Here is a 19,618-nt window from a genome sequence, read left to right on the forward strand (position 1 = left end):
TTTCTCATATAGTGATTTTCCTTAACACTCCACATAATTTGCTAATTTCTGTATCTGTATTTCTTTTTGCATATGTTTGAAATGCTGTTCTTATCCATTAGGCTATTTTATAAGTCCTTTCTATTTTTCCTTTAAGATTTTGATTTAAATATTTCCAAGAGCAAAAAGCCTATTCTGTCTAATTCATCACAGGGATCAAAGTTTTAGCCTCCATAAGCTCATATTTCACTCTCCAAATTAGTTTGAATCTCCCCATCTCTTCATTCATTCACTCAACCAATAATTCATTGTGTATCTGCAATGGGCTACACTCTATTTCTTGGCACTGGGAATTCAGGAGTAAAAGAAGATAAGTACTTACCCTCATAAATTCTATATTCTAATGATGAAGAGGGATAATAAGCAAATAGGCTGGGAGTAGTGGCACATGCCTGTAGTCCCAGTGCTTTGGGAGGCTAAGGAGGCAGATCCCTTAAGCTCAGGAGTTTCAGACCAGCCTCGACAACATAGAAAAACCCTGTCTCTACAAAATATGCAAAACTTAGCCAAGTGTGGTGGCATGTGTTTGTGGTCCTAGCTACTTGAGAGGGTGAGATGAAAGGATTGCTTGAGTCTGAGAGTTTGAGGCTTCAGTGAGCTATGATCATGACATGTCACACACAGGTTCTGAGTCTAATCCCTGGCCAGTTAGATCAGAATAAAAACCTGTACCTTCTACATTCTCATGAGGGAGTTCTCAAGATGTGGTGAAATACAGAATGTATAAATATTTAAGGTGCAAGTATTCCAGACTGTATTTTCAGAGGGTGGGGCTCAAAAATAAAATTCTGAGTACTGAAAAGCATAGGCAACAGAGTAATACTCTGTCTCAAAATAAATAAAAGTGAAACCCAGAGAAGAGCAAAATACTTAAGGAGACATAGGATGAGTAGGAATGATTCTAGATAGGAAGATCAAAGAAAGCCTTTCCCAAGAAGAGATATTTAGGGTCACACCTGAAAGAATATGAAAAGGTGGCAGCAAACACCTGTGAGTCAAGACATTTCAGGCAGAGCAAATAAGCAGTGCCAAGTCCCTGGAGAGAAAGAGCAAAAGACCACTGTCCTGCAGCAGAGCAAGCAAGAGAGAGTGGTGGAGGTGAAGTCGAGGTGTAGCAGGGTCTAGTCATGAAAAATTTGGAAGACAGAGTAAGGAATATTGGATCTAATCCTTAGTTGGGAGTGGGGGCATCTATGTAAGAGGGAGTGACATGACCTAATTTTCGTTTTTAAACTGGAAGCAAGGAGAACAGAGAGAAGATGAATACTGTAATTTAGTGATGAGATAGCTTAGGTTTCCATGGTAATTTTGGAGGAGTAAAGAACTGGAAAAATCCAAGATGCCTTTGGAAGGTAGAAACAAGACTTGCTGCCATGGATGGGATGGGAGAAAAGGCAGAGTCAAATTTTATCTCAGATTTTGGGCCTCAGAAACTAGATGACAGCTTGTTACCACTTCATGGGATCTAAAAGCTGGGAATGGAGTTGATTTGGAGGATGTGTAGGGAGGGGAGGGATGTAGGAAATAAATCAAGAGTTATTATCTTTTTTATTCATGAAGTTTAACTGTGAAATGTTTGCAGATTTTATTTACTTAATTAGGCCATGAGCTCAAAGGAAGTTCCCAGTACTTCTCTGAGTATCAAAATAAAAGAAAATGCCACATATGACCAGGCCAATGACCAAAGCAATGCAGTATGTAGATTCTAATAGTGGCAAAGTTGAGTGGGGAAAACCCATTGGAGCATTCTTCATGTCATAAATTGTAAAACATCTGTGCCCTACACATCCCTAACGAATATGTTACAGGGATGTGCACAGTGCCACGCACAGAAGATGCTTGAATATTTGTCATTCATAAAGAAGCCTCCTTTTTAGAATCCCCCCTGTCAGGCTAGTGAAGTGTAATTTGATGAGAATTGACTAAGAAAAAGCCACAGATAAGCAGCCCAGTCTTCCAGCTGCCAAGATTTCCTGAGGAACCCATCCAAAAAGTGCAGGTCAGTGCCAAAATAAATGTTAGCCCAGAACCAGTTTGTTTTCTGATGTGTACTTTGCCTGTGTTCATTAAACAGGAGATTGAATTCTAATGGGATGTCAGTTCAGGGATGATCCAGAAGTTGAATCTTCTTACTGTGTTGTGACCACATCAGAATTGTACCAGAAGCTTGGTGTCTATCCCAGGAAAGGGCCTAGAATTCTACTAGAGGAAGTTACTTCCAACATCTCATTTTTAAATCCTTTATCTTATTATTGGGAGTCAGATCCTCCATTAACTCTGGGTACCCAGAGTCTGAAACATTTCCCCAGTTGCCTGAAACATAATGTTAAATCCATAAAATACTTTAAGATAGATTCCAACTATTGAAATGTATAACTAATAAATCTGGGGACCAGAACATTTAAGGATAGCCATAGAATATGTCAGTGCATTAGTGAGAGCTCAAGGCCTGTGTTTAGATTCCTAAGTACAAGGATGCTTATCCTAGACAATAGGCTGACAATAATGACAGTTTCTCTTCTTGAAATGGAAACATCACTTAAAAAAATAAGCAAAAGATCTGAGTGCTAGACAGAGATATTCCTGGATTCTGCTGTTTGTTTTGGGGGAAGTCAGTTACCTTTTCTGATTCTCAATTACTTACAGAATAACGATCATAACTGCTTGTGATAATATGAAGGGACAGTAGAGAAGTCTCATTAAGGAGGAACACTGCTGACTGACCTTACAAGGTTTTTTTCAATCCCATTGATTTTTCAAATGTCCCCCTTAGAAATGAGTAAGTGAGCTCCTTAACCCATTTGGGTGCCATCTTATTTATCTAGGACTGCCTTAACAGAGCCACAAACTCGGTGTCTCAAAACAACAAAATGTATTTTCTGACCTTTCTGGAGCCTAGTAGTCTGAAATCATGGTGTCAGCAGGGCTATTTTTCCTCTGAAGGTGCTTCAGAAAAAATCCTTCCTTGCCTCTTCCTAGCTTCAGGTGGCTTCTGGCAATCCTTGGCATTCCTTGGCTGGTGGCTGCGTAATTTCAGTCTCTGCATGCATCTCCACATGGTCTTCTCCTCTCTGTGAGTCCTCTTCTCTTATTCTGTACTTGGGATCCACCTAAATCCAGTATAACCTTTTCTTAACTAATTATATCTGTAAAGATGTGTGATCAAATAAGGTAGCATTCGGAGGTTCTGGGTGTACATGAGTTCTTGGAGTACTATTCAACCCAGTATACCACCCTGCGAATGTTAGTAAGAATTCTTACAGATACTTAGGAAGGTTCAATGTAATCTGCTTGCGGACTGAGAAAACTATGAAGTATATATGTGTGTTTGTATGTGTGTGTGTGTATATATGTGTCGATGTGTATACACGTGTGTATGTATGTGCATGCATATGTGTGTATATATATGTGTCTGTATACATGTGTGTCTGTGTATGTGTGTATATATATATGTGTGTGTGTGTATATGTATTCAGGTCATAGCTGTTAATATCAGAGTCCAGATACTGGCATTAGTGTCTGGAAGAAAAACATTTTAGGGTTTTTATCAATTGAAGATCAAACAGTAGAAATCCAAGCATGTGGTCAATGTTGGTGTTTTCACAGGCAGCTTAAAACATAGCATTGACAACATCATTCTATATATATATATATATATATATACTTTTCCATACATAGTATATTGTATATATAATTATATACAATTGTATATGTACATATAGTATATGTGTATTCATATAGAAAATTAAAGTGTATCTGTATACATGTATATATGCATATTAATTAGCAAACTATAGTTTTCATTTTAAAAACCATTTCAGTCACTGCCTCTCAAACAAAGAAGAAATGTTGATATTAAAAGACATCCCTAGTGCCCTTAAAATCATATTTGATATGCTCATACCTTCTTTCTCTCTTCAGAATTCTAACCCTGTCGTGTAAGCTGTAGGATATAGCACTTTCTGAATATTAAGGACGGCAAACTGCTTAGGTGACCTGAAGGAAACTAATAAGTGAATGAAGTTAGCCAAATAACCGGTTTTGCTGAAGGTGCCTGTAAGACCTGTTATTGACATTGACTGCATGCTTGGATTTCTACGGTTTAAACTTCAGTTGATAAAAAATCCAAAATGACCTGATGCCAATATCAGGACTCTGATTTGTTGTTGTTGTTGTTGTTGCCCAGGCTGGAGTGCAATGGCGTGGTCTTGGCTCTCCATAACCTCTGCCTCCCAGGTTCAAGTGATTCTCCTGCATCAGCCTCCCAAGTAGCTGGGACTGCAGGCATACATCACCATACCACACCTGGCTAATTTTGTGTTTTTAGTAGAGATGGGGTTTCTCCATGTTTGTCAGGCTGATCTCAAACCCCCTACCTGCCTCGGCCTCCCAAAGTGCTACGATTACAGGAGTGAGCCACCGCACCCAGCCAGGACTCTGATTTTTAATAGCTATGGCCTGAAACAGTAATTGTGTGACATCACCTTAAAATCTTGTAGCTTCTGAAAAATAGCAACCCTTTGAATCTGTAAATATACTGTAAGCAAGATTTCTGGCCCAGCCCAACTCCTACATTAGATATGGCAAAATTAAATATAACAAAATTAATAGTTTGAGCCTAGCATAATATTCCTATTACACTGCTGTGTGTGTGTGTGTGCACAAACTAAGATTAGCAATGTTTATTTCAGGAAAAATAAACGTTATCTGCATTTTGACAACAGTTCTTTAATGAGTTAAAAAAAAATTTTTTTTTTTGAGACGGAGTTTCGCTCTTGTTACCCAGGCTGGAGTGCAATGGCACGATCTCGGCTCACCGCAACCTCCACCCCCTGGGTTCAGGCAATTCTCCTGCCTCAGCCTCCTGAGTAGCTGGGATTACAGGCACGCACCACCATGCCCAGCTAATTTTTTGTATTTTTAGTAGAGACGGGGTTTCACCGTGTTGACCAGGATGGTCTTGATCTCTTGACCTCGTGAACCACCTGCCTCGGCCTCCCAAAGCGCTGGGATTACAGGCTTGAGCCACCACGCCCAGCCTAAAATTCTTATTAATTCACCATTGCTAAGTATTAGTAGCAGTGATGGCATAATATTTATAAAATGTCAACATTCATGAGATTAAGCCAGCCTGGATGTGTTATACCAACCATCATGCTGAAGACCATGCTAGGCACATAATTTCTACTCTTTGCTATAAATCACCTATTTGATCTTAACCCTCAGTCGACTGTCTTGATTCAAAACCGTCTCCTGTGATCTTGCAGTGAAATACAAAAATAATGATTGCTACTTCTATTCTTCGGAGGGGTTAATTGGCTTGTAGTTCAGTACAAGCTCTTCACAAAAATGTTAGAACTCACAGAAATGAGTAGGTATGAATTCTGGTGGTATGGTTTATTATCTAATATAATATTTAAGAACAAATAACAATACAATAAATTTAACATATCACTTACATTTTATTTATGCCACAGTGTTTAAACAGCTTGATTAATTTTTATCACTTTGGATATAATGTGTTTTATATTCTCTTTATAACCTAATATTCTTATAGTATTTTTGGCAATCTTTTAAAAATATTTAATTTTGTATGATTATAACTAATTTCACTGATTGCACTTTTACTTTTAATGTGTACACTAGAAAATTTAAATTACATGTGAGTATTCATAGCTCATATTATATTCATTTTGGACAGTGATTGCTTGTATGTATACTGCTTGTGTCTTATGCCCCGTCAAAAGGAAGTCAAGAAGGTTGCCAATGTGAAATTAAATTGAGTTTTTTTTTTTTTTTTTTTTTTTTTTTTTTTTTTTTTTTTTTGAGGCGGAGTTTCGCTCTTGTTACCCAGGCTGGAGTGCAATGGCGCGATCTCGGCTCACCGCAACCTCCGCCTCCTGGGTTCAGGCAATTCTCCTGCCTCAGCCTCCTGAGTAGCTGGGATTACAGGCACGCGCCACCATGCCCAGCTAATTTTTTGTATTTTTAGTAGAGACGGGGTTTCACCATGTTGACCAGGATGGTCTCGATCTCTTAACCTCGTGATCCACCCGCCTCGGCCTCCCAAAGTGCTGGGATTACAGGCTTGAGCCACCGCGCCCGGCCCTAAATTGAGTTTTAGAGTTATCAAAATAGAGTGGTTAAATTTAACTCTTCTCAAATAACTGTTTCTAGAAGTTATCTAAATAAGATCCATAATTAATGGTTTTCCTTATTTTACTCATTGTTTACTCAGCATGCTAACAGCTCTTGAGCATGAGTCAAAGTCATTTTTTTTTTCCTGTTGGTTTGGCACTTTATGTCACCAATGGATATAAAAGCAAAGGCAGTGGGGTTGGGTAAAGAAAGGGGAATTTTTGATCCAGAGCAGCACACCAGGGTTCCTGTATTCAGTTTTACCTAAAGTCATTCTCCAACTTCTGTGAGATGATTTGCTGCTGAAGTCCATTTGTCTTCCTGCTGCTATCTCTGAACAAGCCCAAATCTTCCGTGTGGTTAATAAACTTCTTATCTTTTGAATACTGAAAATAAAATAAACTTAATCCTCAGGGTGGTTCAGTCAGCAGACCAGAAGGCTTTTAGATGCTTCTTAGAGATACAGGAAAACTAGGTTTTCTGCCCTGTGTGATTATCAATCTTTTCATTGCATGCCTGTATGTGTAAGGGCATTAAAGGTGCTTCTCAGTGATAAATGTCAGTGAAATTGCAAAGTGAATATTAATTTCAGTATTGTCAAGGTCAGCTGTGTACCTGGGTTCATTGTTACTGGAATTTTTATTGTTGCTGCTGTTAGGAAAGATATTTTGTCTTGGTCTCTTTTTTTCCAAGTATGGAGAAAGAGTGAGAAAAAGTCTTCAATGTAATATACATTGCTTAAAAAAAAGTACCTCAGCACAGTCTGATCTGTTAATTAGGGTAATATGAGTGCCTCAAAAAGGATCAGGGTGTTTTAGAAGAGCTAAGTAGAAAACAGAACAAACAGATTACCTTGGGATCTGGAGACCAGACAATCTTCCTGAAAAACAGCTGGCAATAGAAAAAGCAGAATATTGCAGAAGAAATAAATAAAGAAGAAAGTAGTTTGTGATGTGCCTATTAGTAGAAGTAGGGTGTGGAGTTATCTAACTGGGAGTTTAATGAATTAGAAGAAGGAAAGATGGGGAAGATGTTTGGTATGAGGGTCCATATGGGAATGAATAACCAGCTGGACATCTCTGTATCCAGTGAACTACCTCAAAGCCAATGTGGTGTCAAACCTGTGAATTCCCTCACCCACACACCTCCACCGGCACACAGGTTCAGTTTAGTCTATTCCAGTGTTGTTGTTATTTTCTCAGTGAACAACACCAGAATCATGTAGCTATGCAAATCTGGATTGCAGTTGGCATTCCTGGTGCTTCTGGTCATCTTCACTCTCTTACCCCCAATCCAAGTGCTATTGATTTTACCTTCCTATAGTTCTTAAATCCCTACCCTTTTCTTCATCTCCATAGCCAGCCATTATTCTAATTTAAGCTGCTTTCCTCTCCTGGACTTGGAATAGTCTACCAATTAGTATCTCAGCACTCATATATCCCCCCTTTAATTCACTCTGTATACAGCAGACAGAGTGAAAAATGCTTCTGATTTTTAGAATAAAAATTCAAATCCTTCCAGGGCCTTTAAGGCCCGCCATGGCCTGACCCCAGGAATTTTTCTCACCTCATTTGGACTCCTCTCCTCCCTGCACCTTGGGGTCCTGCCATATTAGACTATGAGTTTTATGGAAGTGTTCACTCTTTCCCCTCAAATCCCCACAGTGCCTGGAACACTGTAAAATTAGTTAACATTCATCCAGCATTTCCTTTGTGCCAGATATACTTTATAGTTATTTATTATTAATCTTCACAATAACCTTATCTGGTAAGTACTGCCCAGGTTTTTAAATAAGGAAATTTGAATGCAAAGACATTAAATAGCTTGATCCTAGCCACATAGCTTGAGTGAGGCTTTAGGATTTGAACCCTGAATCTGTGACTCTGGAGGTGACACCCTTTACTGTTGGTCTTTGTTGCCCAAAATTTAATAGATGGTTTTTGCTGGTATCTTGTGCATCAAAGCATCCCAGAACTCTGACTTCTGTGAAACCTGCATGTTAGGAGAATAGAGTGCTAAATTTCTTCCTTAATTTATAGTCCCTCCCAAAAGAGTCAGCTTACTTAAGGCCGTTCCTTATCTTTTAAAGCATTGAAATAGATAAACAATAAGTTTATTCCCCAAAGAGATGGTATCTTTTAAGGTAGGATCTTTTTGTCATTATATAGAAAAATCTGCTCACTTGACTGTCTGAAAAATATTTCTGCTTCCTTTTCCTCTAGTAAATGGCAGCAGGGCTCTTTTATAAAAGCAATCTATACATGTCATTTATTGCTCTATTAAACATACAAATATCAGTTATTGATTCTTTCCATACTGACCAGAATACAAGCCAACTTTGAGAAAGGTTGCTGGGTTTAGTCACATTATCACCATGGGAAACACTCTGGGTTGCACATAAGCTGAAGACACCTGCCTCTGTGATGCATATCTATTTATAGAGAACTGAGATTTTTGCATGCAGAAACACAATCTTGAGATACACACAAGTCTCAAATCATTGTGAAGTAAGTACAAAGCCAACAAGTACCCTTTCTGAAGGTTTCTGCTTGGGAATCTTCTAAAGATTTAAACATCACTTTATGGTCTTTACAGTATGGAAATATAACAACAAAAGAAACTGGTGGATTATTTATGAGAAGGTTAAAAGGCTCCATTTATATTTGTTATATACTTCAGGATAATCTTGGCTCTTCTATTAGGGACTCTCTTGGCCAGATTTTTACTTTTTTTATCTTTTGAGACTGAGTCTGGCTCTGCCGCCCAGGCTAGAATATGCAATGGCGCAATCTTGGCTCACTGCAACCTCTGCCTCCGAGGTTCAAGTGATTTTCCTGCCTCAGTCTCCTGAGTAGCTGGAGTTACAGACACTTACTATGGTGCACAACTAGTTTTTGTATTTTCAGTTGAGACAGTGTTTCACCTTGTTGCCCAGGCTGGTCTTAAACTCCTGACCTCAGGTAATCCACCTGCCTCAGATTCCCAAATGCTGGGATTACAAGCGTGAGCTACTGCGCTCAGCCCAGGTTTGGTTTTTCAGCATAATCCTGATCAGGACTCAGGCCACATCTTTTTAGGCATCTATGGAATGCTATGTTTTTCATCTCCCCTTTGCATATATCATCTCCTCATGTTCTTCTAACAATACTGAGAGTTAAGAAGAGTAAACTCTTCCTCCAATTGTCTGATGAGGTTACCAATATTTGAAAAAGCTTATGAGTCTTGATTTCAGGTAACAGTAATATTAACTACCATATTATATTGAATACTTGCTTTTCACATAATCTCATATAATCTTTATGCTACCTGAGAAAATGATGCTCAGATTATTTAAATAATGCTTGGACCAAGGATACATTAAGTTAGGAGAAGGGGTTTTTGACTCTGGAATCAAAAACTAAGATGTTTCAGCCCTACCTGAGGGCTGAAACATTTTTTTTTTTTACCACTAGTTATCTTAGAGATCGTTTCTGCTTCTTCTATGTGATTTTTGTCAAAAGCTCTTGACAATTCATTTGAACGTGATTTCCATGTAATTTTGTCAAAAGTCCTTGACAATTCATTTGAAAATTGGAATTCTGTGAATACTTGTCTCCAAACTGAATTTTCTGAGAGAAGCATCTTGAGAAAAATGAATGATTCTTTAAACTTTCTTTGAATCTAATGAAAGAGACCACATTTTTCTGAGATTGGCAAAACATGATTTGATTTGTGATGGTGGTTGTTAAGAAAACAACTCAATGGTAATTCCATGCTTTGGGAAAAAGAAGTGGTTTCCTCAATATGAGGTGACATTTCCTATCATTAATTTAGTTCATCTTGGAATTATTCTCATTGTTTTTACTCAAAAACCTGATCATCTGAAGCCTTCCACAAGCTATAGGGTAGTTTTTGTCTCCATTTCCCAACTTGTAAGTTCTGTTCTGGAAATGCTCAGGTCAAGAATGTTACCAATTCAACTCATTCATCCTGATGTGTCCTGTCTCACCAGATTCATCCTTCATCCATCAATACAAGTCTTAATTTTTCTTCAAGAAACGTTCTTAAGTAAGCTCCCATTAACATCCCTTATACCTATGGATCTCCTCAATGGATCTATTCTGGAATTCTTATATGTTTAGTTGTCTGTCCAGAGAATTTTTAACCTTTATTATATATGGTCTATTGTTCATCTTTAGGTGTTTTCCGTGAATTTTCTCCTTCCTAAGTAAGTTCCTGGAAAATTTATTATAAAAGTTTTTAATAAAACGGTTCATAGTTCTGGAAAACAACTGTAGGCTGAACACATAGAAGTTATTATTAGACTTTAAAATCAGCTGGTACTTTCATCTAAAAATTTCAATCACAATGGGTAGTAATGAGACCCAGCTAACTCAAATATTTTTAGTCAGTATGATAGGTTTATATGATATCAAGCTTTCAGTAATGTGTAAATGTAACATTCAGTATGTAAACTTAAGCACATTGGATGAAACTTTAAGTTGTTATCTGCTGTTTGGTATATTTAGGTAGTTTTTCTAGATCATAAAAACAACTGCCTTTGATATTACTTAGAAATCTGCACTTGAAACAATGTGAGACTTCCACCGTGCTGCCCAGAATCTATGTTCTTCACTACACTTTGCATTTCTAGGCGTTGCCTAGAAACTTCCAAAGTAAAATTCAAAATGTTCTACCTTAAAAAAGTACTCTTCATGCTTCACAAGGTTATTACTACTTGGTTGTGTTAGTGAAAAATCTGAGCTGTCTTACTGAAAGACCCTTATCTGGAGGTCAATTCCTGTAATCCCTTTATTATGAAACTGCTTCCCGTTCTAGGATGAATTACAAGAAATCTACTTTGAGGATTATTTTCTTCAGAGGGATTCATTAAAGTTTTTCTACTAAGTTGTCAAAATATTAATATCTAAGCATACATATGTGTGTGTACAAACATATAAATCATATACGTCATCTATATCACATATTATATATGTGTGTTTATCCATATCTGCATCTGTTCTATGTACATTCATACATACACACATATATATATAAATGGTACAGTTTAGTATATTGTGTGTAGCAGATAGAAAACATTAAAACTAAAGGTAAAATGAATAGGTAATAACTGCTTCCTCCAACCAAAGGTTGTGAGACTCCTGTGGTTTTGTAATAGAAGCCTACTCTATAGCTTCTGCTTCTTCCTTGCCAAATTACTGTCGTATCTCCTAACTATGTACAGTTCAGTCAAGAAGAGGTTTCATTATGTTAATAATTACACTGCCTGCAGGCTTTTTCATGTTGCATTCCCCATACAGAATAGAAACAGATTTCATAGAAATATTAAAGCTGTTAACTACAGGAGAAAAAAAAATCAAAGAGGCAATCAAAGCATACACTTTATTATCAATAAATGTAAGTAGTTTCAAAAATGGCTTGCATTTGAAAAACATTAATTGAAGAGGTCATCAGAAATGGAAGCTGTTGCTTAAAGAAGGAGAGCTTTGTGGTTTAAATCCATTTGGATCACTAAAGATTATTACTTAGATCCCTTGCTATTGATTTTTAAATATAGGCCCAAGAATCATTTTTAAATTAGCAAACTAATAAAGGGATGGAATCAGCCTCAGAATTCTGACCTAAATTGAGGGCATGTGAATTATGGGTCATTATTTGAATGACAACATATGACAGTTTTTCTTCAAATCCACATTTATTTTAGTTTTTTTTCTTAATAGTGGCTGTTAAATTGATGATATAGGAACAGTGGAACTCATTGTACTACACAGTCATTTAAAAAAGACTTTAAATATTCAAATGTTCAACTACGTATTCCCTGACACTAACATTTATCTTCATTTTGGACTTCCAGCTGAGAAGCATCAGTATAATGGCTCAGAGACATCAGCCTCATTCAGTATTAAAAAATAGTGGCATGCCTTGATTTTTCTAAAGGTTTCTTTGAAAACCTCACATTCAAATTATTTTTTGAAAGGGATTAAGCTCTTGTGGTTTTTAAAGAAACATATTTGATAAATCGTAATTTAGATTTTAGTCTGATTATTGCAAATATCAAATTTCTTACAGTAAAAGTAAGTCAGGAAGGCAGACAGTTAGATAGATATTTGAATGAAAACAGAGCAGGAGAAAGAAAAAAAAAGTATACTAATTCATATATGCTATGTGACTTTTTGATTATCAGGAGCCCTAACATCCTATAAAACCTAAAATACTTGGTGAATAAAAGCAGATGAATTCAAATGTCTTTGAAATACCCATGATTTAGAAAATAAAATAGATGTCTATTTCACAAATATGTTTTAGCTTTGAAACAGTAGTATTTGATTACAAATTGAAGATAGCTCCTTAAAGTGATACTATGTTTTCCCTTTATAAAGTAATTAACAATCACTAAAAATGATTTGATGATAAAGAATGACTTTTTTTCAGAACCAAAAGAAACCTGAGATAGCAATCCACTGCGAGCTACCATTTGTGAGATCATATACTCCAATGATAGAAGCTGAGAATGCTGCTTCTCAAAAAATATACATAACACATTTTTTGTAATGTGCAGATAATTTCAGGCGCTTGTTCATGGACTCTTTGATGCTAGTGACAGGTTTCTATCATAGGTAGAGTAGGGAGAAGAAATCACCCATCTTGTCATCTATAATTAATCAATTCTAAATCATTAAACTGAGCAGCTATCTCTTTCACTCTCTCTCCCCCCCTCTTCTTTCGCATACAAATACATCCTAGCTTCAAAATGATTATATGTGATCAAGCATGCTTTATTAAAGGTTCGGCTGAGTTTTATATTCCACTTATTGGGGTTAATATCCAATAAGATCTCATTATAAAGTGCTCTGTTATACCATAAATTTATATATATAGTCAGAAATTACTGTTCCCAGAGCAAATAGTGACATGTAATACATCTCATTTACTCCAACATAAGTATTTAATTTGTTCTGAGATACAGGTGGTATAGTGAATTTCCACTGTAATGCAATATTGAAATTTAAAAAGGTAGTTGGGTAGGCTGACATTGATTGATGACTTACTTGCATAGATTATGCATCTATTCTGAAATCTTTCTATTCTTTGAAGAAATAGGTAACTTGAATGGATATGGAAAAAAATTAGATGCAGTTTGTCACAAAATTATTGTCCAACTGAGGGGATCAGTGAGGAATATTAAAGACATCTTGAATGATGAGCAGTTAAGCCCATTAAGTTCCTTGACTGACATACTAAAATGTAATGAAATGGAAGGCTGAAGCTGTTAATGGTATTGATTTCACATCTAATTCCCAATGTTGATTTTTTTTTTTTTTTTGAGATGGAGTCTAGCTCCGTCACCCAGGCTGAAGTGCAGTGGCACAGTTTTGGATCAATAGAACCTCTGCCTCCATTGTTCAAGGGATCAGAGATCAAGGGATTCTCCTGCCTCAGCCTCCCAAGTAGCTGGGATGTCAGGTGTCCTCCACCACACCTGGCTAATTTTTGTATTTTTAGTAGATACAGGATTTCATCATGTTGGCCAGGCTGGTCATGAGCTCCTGACCTCAAATGATCCTACCATCTTGGCCTCCCAAAGTGCTGAGATTACAGGAGTGAGCTACCACACCCAGCCCCATTGTTGAATATTTTTGAGTCTCCCTTTATCTCTTTTTCTCTTGTAGCTCATATGTGTATAATGTATCATATATGTAAAAGTATATAAATTATACTGAAATATAATTTATGGATATGTATCTGAATAAATGTATAATTATATATATGCACATGAATACCTATACATATCTCCACAATTAACATGAATAATATATTCATATATGTAAAAGACCATATATACATATATATTAGGCCTAAAAATCAAAGGGAAAATATTAGGGAAATAATGAATTTGAATTTATAGCATTTTTGTGAAGATGAGGAAGCATTTAATAGCTCAAGTGAAACACAGATGAGTAGGCATTTTATAGCTTAAGTGAAACAGAGCCTTGGCACTAGTCAGGAATGCAGTGAAGAAGAGTATCTAACAGGCAAGCATGATTTTGGTCTATTTCAGAGGGCTGATATTTTATACATGAAATATATGTATATTTAGGTATTTATATTCAAATCAAGATACAATTATGAAATTTTTATTTTAACATATGAGTATATTTTGAAAATCTACCAATACAATCAGATCATAAAATAAATTTTAAAAGAGTTGAAGTAGGAAACACTTTAGTATCGAAGGGCAATCCTTTCTCAGGAAAAAAGGCAATTGGAAACTTTACACCAACAAATAGAATGTTCTCATTTGGCTGGCATTTGATAAAAATGCATACTGTTGTTTGTGAATACTTAAAATAGATAGATCCAGAAGAGTGCAGTTGATGAACAGGGTATTAGGATTGGTACTATCAGTGTAAAGTAAGTTCAGATTACAATACTTACTGCCCGATATTTCCCATCCAATAATAGTTAAGCTACATAAATATAAAGAAATTATAAGATGGATAGAGTGCCCACAGGCTCACATGCACAGCAAACACATAGACACATGTACCAATTTTAGTTCATACCAGATGTGTGAGGAAAACACTCTTTTCTGATCCCTTTTAGTAACAATGATGGATCAACAAAATCAAATGGGTTAGATTACATAATGTGTCTTCAGCCTGTGATTTACTGTAACACATGTAATTGTACATAAAATCATTCATTTGACTGACTTTAATTGAGTGCTTTCTGTGTAGCAACATTGTGCATATTTTTGTGGAAAAAACAGTCGCTGTGATTATTTGGGCAACTGAATGGAATGTGTACCAACTGTTCTTCTGGGACAAAGAGCCAGGACACTGAGCAGCCCTGGTGAGGCTTAGCAGGAAAGGATTGTGGTCTCATGTTTGTTCTTATGGGGATACTGCTCTGAGCTGCAGATATCCCTGTAGTCTATTCTCCTCCATGATGCCTGATGGAAGTGTCTGTGTGTTTGTCATATCTGATTCACACAAGTTTCCAAGCCTTGATGATTCTCAAAGGGCCATGGTCATGTATGGCTGTGCACGTCCTCCCATTCCGAACCATACACAGCCCCTCCCTCGCTAGGTTGCTCTCTCAGCCTTCTCTTGTGGATTCTCATTGGTTTTACTGTAGATGAATTGTTCATTTGTAGCGTCTCTTCCATGCCATGCTTAGAACCTCAGAAAACTCTCAGAGTGACATGGGGAGACCTCACACTCCTTCCTTCCCAGCAAATTTGTCACCTACTGTGCATGTGATAGGTCAGATAAGGTGCATGTTCTTCTCTTTGCCCCTTGAAACTTGGAGTCCATTTGAATTGTTTCTCGTCACCCTGTTGTGCTCTAGCGGGAGAGATGAGCAGACGCTTCCCATACACTGGCTCCCCTTCCCTTCCCCCAGACACCCTCTCATCTCCCAGTCCTCCTGGAGTCGTTGTGACTGGGAAGCTAGGGCTGGGCTGTCACCTTCTTTGAATGTGTTATATCTCACGAGAGGAGTGATGTCCTTGGAATGGTCATTTTTAAATTGAAATCTCTGCTCCCAGTTTGAGCCATGTTAATAAACCACACCCTTTCCGTATAGCCATAAGAGAGCAAGAAGGAGCACATTCAGTGCTTAATGTATCAACTGGGACACATTCAGTACTTTATGTATCAACTGGGACACATGTTTATGCACTGTGTGCACCATATCACAATTCTGAATACCTCACATACAGCATATATCTTAAGCAGGTCATTCATTCTCAATGCTCTGGCTCCTTTCTCTGCCTTCTATTGAGGAATAATAGGTTCAGAAGCAGAAATGTCCCCTCTTGAAATACGTGCATTGTCTTTGTGAATATATCAATAATAATACAAACATACCAATCATCAATGTTTCTATTCTTTATAGTACTGTGACAATTCATTTCAACAATATTAGTGTACACATTTTTGGTTTGATTTCTTTTTGTTTTTCCCATTAAGGAAAATGTTTGCTTTATTATAGCATGATTCTGGTGAGTCATTATCCACTGTAAGATGTCTCATTGTTCAACTTTGTCTCATAAATTCTCCTTTGTGGAACAGAGAGCTTTTTCCTAGAAAAAAAAAATATTTCTTTCTGGAAGGGTATTAAAGTGGGGACACTCATAAAGTGTCAAAATACAACTCTTTAGGAGTAAGGATTCTTTCTGTGAAGGAAAGAATACATCAAAAAGGAATGAGAAGAGCAAGACAAAACCCAATAGAGATAGATTGAAATGGGAGGCATTACTTTGGAGTCAGGAAAAATATGTACTATCTGTATGTATGTATATACATGTATATATGTGTGTGTAAATTTGTGTGTGGGCATGTGTATGCATGTTTTTTAGCCCTGTTCACCAAAAAGACTTAGAAGAAAATGCACTCAAGTAGCAACTTATACACCTACCATTCTAATATTTGTCTTTATACTATTTTCCACTAAAAAGAACCAGAAAATCTTAAAAAAAAGTGTCTGTTTCTACAGCTGACGCAAGATTAAGATGAGCCTGGAACATCCTATGCCAAAAAGAAACAAGGTACTCCAATAAATGATTGGAGTATGTCACAGGACAGAAAAACAAGATTAAAAAGAGCTTCCCTGGTTGAATCTGGGTCAATCTGAGCACCAATATAATTAAGGACAGTAATGAATTATAGGTTATGAAAAAGGAGGAATCCAGGTGCCCACTGAAATAAAAGATTCACAAGAAGAGAAAAATACGGACTTTTGCTTATAGTCAAATGCTAAGTGTCAACAAGTAAATGTAGAAAAAGTGCTGGAATAGAAAAAAAAAATCATTATTTTGTAACCACCATGCTAGAAATTGATTCCATCAAGAACCATTATTAGATACTAAATCTATGGGAAATGTTGATAACAAGCATATTTATATGGTCCTAATGTTATCTCCCCATGAGTTGCTTATTAGCTGCAAGTGGTAGAAAGCTGTAATGGCGTGAGAAACCTTCAAACTATACACTAAGGAAAACTGACAGCACCTTGGCCAGGTACTCAGCTTTGGCATTATAAATGAGGGGAGAGAGAGACTTTGTGCCTCTGGATGTGATGCCCTGAGAACAGACATCATTGACATTTCATTTGTCTGAAATGCATAACCTAAATCTAACATGAGGATACAAAGACACATTCAAGATGATGAACATTTTATTTATAAAAAGGGGCTAGATTCTTTAAAATATAAATTGCCCAAATGTCAAAGAATGGATTTAGAACTGCTTGAACTCACAACAGCATGGAAAGACGTGGCAACAAAACCTGACCTTAAACTGGATCTTGAATGGGTGAAGGGAGTGCCACACCAATGACACTATTGGTCAGTTGATACAACCAAAATGTAGATGAAGATTTGATAAAAGTATTGTGTTAATGTTAAATTCGTGGAAGTTGGGGCCGGGTGTGGTGGCTCATGCCTGTAATCCCAGCACTTTGGGAGGCCGTGGCGGGTGGATCGGTCAAGAGATCGAGACCATCCTGGTCAACATGGTGAAACCCCGACTCTACTAAAAATACAAAAAATTAGCTGGGCATGGTGGCATATGCCTGTAATCCCAGCTACTCAGGAGGCTGAGGCAGGAGAATTGCCTGAACCCAGGAGGCGGAGGTTGCAGTGAGCCGAGATTGCACCATTGCACTCCAGCCTGGGTAACAAATGAAACTCCGTCTCAAAAGGAAAAAAAAAAAAAAAAAATTTGTGGAAGTTGATAACTATACTATTCATATACTCATTTATTTTTAAGAAACATGCACTAAAGTATTTAGGGTTAAGGAGAAATGATTTGGGTAGCTTATTCTGATTATATATAGTTTCCCTGTCTCTCTTATGTGCATATGTGTATGTATGTATGTATGTATATATATATATATATATATATATATATATCTGTGTGTGTGTATGTAATTAGGAATATTTTGGTATATATATTTCGAAGTGTTGACAATAGGTCAGTTTGGATAAAGGAAATAGGGCTGTTCTATGAAGCATTCTTATTCTTAAATTTTCCTTTGGCTTTAAATTATTTACCAATACATTTTTTAATGGCAAAAAGTAAAAAAATCATTTGCTAAGGTAAAAAAATACAGTTGTTAAGAACAAGGATTCTCAAGGTTTGGGGACTGGTGCGAAATATGCAAAGGTGACATAAAGACATATTCTGACATGAATATAAATATTTTTCCAAATAAACGTGTGAGCAATGATACCGTAAGAAGCCTGGGTTCCACGGAACAAATCTTGAAAAATGATGCAGAGATATGCTGTTAGGTTCCACGCTGATCTAAGAAGTGTATCATCAGATACATGCCAGGCAGCTTTTTATATGCCGTTGTTGCTATGGATGTTAAAACTCTCAGAATTCTATTAGAGGCCTACAATGCATATCTGTCCAAAACTAGGTGGTATCCAAGGCTGAGGAAAATACACAGACGACATTATCAAGTAAGGCTGTAAACGTGCGATGGTGATATCATTTACCATAATGTGTCCATTGTACCTACCATGTACAAGCCATATACAGGTCCATATGCAGGAATACAAAATTATGAACAAATACAAAATTAGCAAATAATCAAAATGGAAGCTTTTTCTTAACTCATTCTGCATCTGAACCTGACTTGACCTCATGCTAGACTATTCATAGTATTTAATAAGCCTGTTTGGTGTAAATATCATATGCTTTCTGCAAATACATAGTTACATTTGATTAACAAATATGTTAAATTTGATTAATTTGATATCATTACATTTGATTAAATATATAGTTACAGACCCCATTAGGAGTGTTACATTAAAAATCCTGCATAGGTACCATTTTACTTTTCTAAACTCTGGAAGTTTCAGAATGCTGAGATACCTGGGCTGGGTGTGGTGCCTCACATCTGTAATCCCAGGACTTTGGGATGCCAAGACAGGAGGATTGCTTGCCAGAAGTTTGAGACTGTCCTGGGCAAGATAGAGACCTGGTCTCTACAAAAATAAAAAAAAGCAGCTGGACATGGTGGTGCATGTTTGTAGTCCTGTCTACTCAGGAAGTTGAGACAGAAGGATTGCTTGACTCCAGGAGTTCAAGGTTGCTGTGAGATGTGATCAGGCCACTGCACTCCAGCCTGGGCAACAGAGCAAGACTCTGTCTCTGCAAAAAAGAAAAGAAAAAAATAAGGAAAGAAAAGAAAAGTATAGACAAGTGTTTTTGGTAAACTGTTGTGGACCTGTGCTATCTGATTTCATTAACAGGCAAAGTTTTTTATCCTTGATTAAGTAAAGTAACAATAATGAGAGAAAATGTAATACTAAAAAGTGGAACTGAAAATGAAATGGCTAAAATTCATTTAAAGGACCCAGAATTAGGCAAGATTTTAAAATGCTGACTTAAATAAAGACAACGTGGTGAATTATCTGTAGCTGTGC

At 36.9% G+C, this 19,618-nt stretch overlaps 1 protein-coding gene across 4 annotated transcripts in view; it reads left to right on the forward strand.

Moving 5' to 3' along the window:
- The window catches only part of DCC (DCC netrin 1 receptor), a 1,203,097-nt gene that overhangs the window by 857,290 nt on the left and 326,189 nt on the right, over positions 1-19,618 (forward strand). The gene's annotated exons all lie outside the window — the stretch shown is intronic.

Source organism: Sapajus apella, unplaced genomic scaffold (assembly GCF_009761245.1).
Source record: "Sapajus apella isolate SASKATOON/1434 unplaced genomic scaffold, GSC_monkey_1.0 scaffold109, whole genome shotgun sequence".
Lineage (NCBI taxonomy): Eukaryota > Metazoa > Chordata > Mammalia > Primates > Cebidae > Sapajus > Sapajus apella.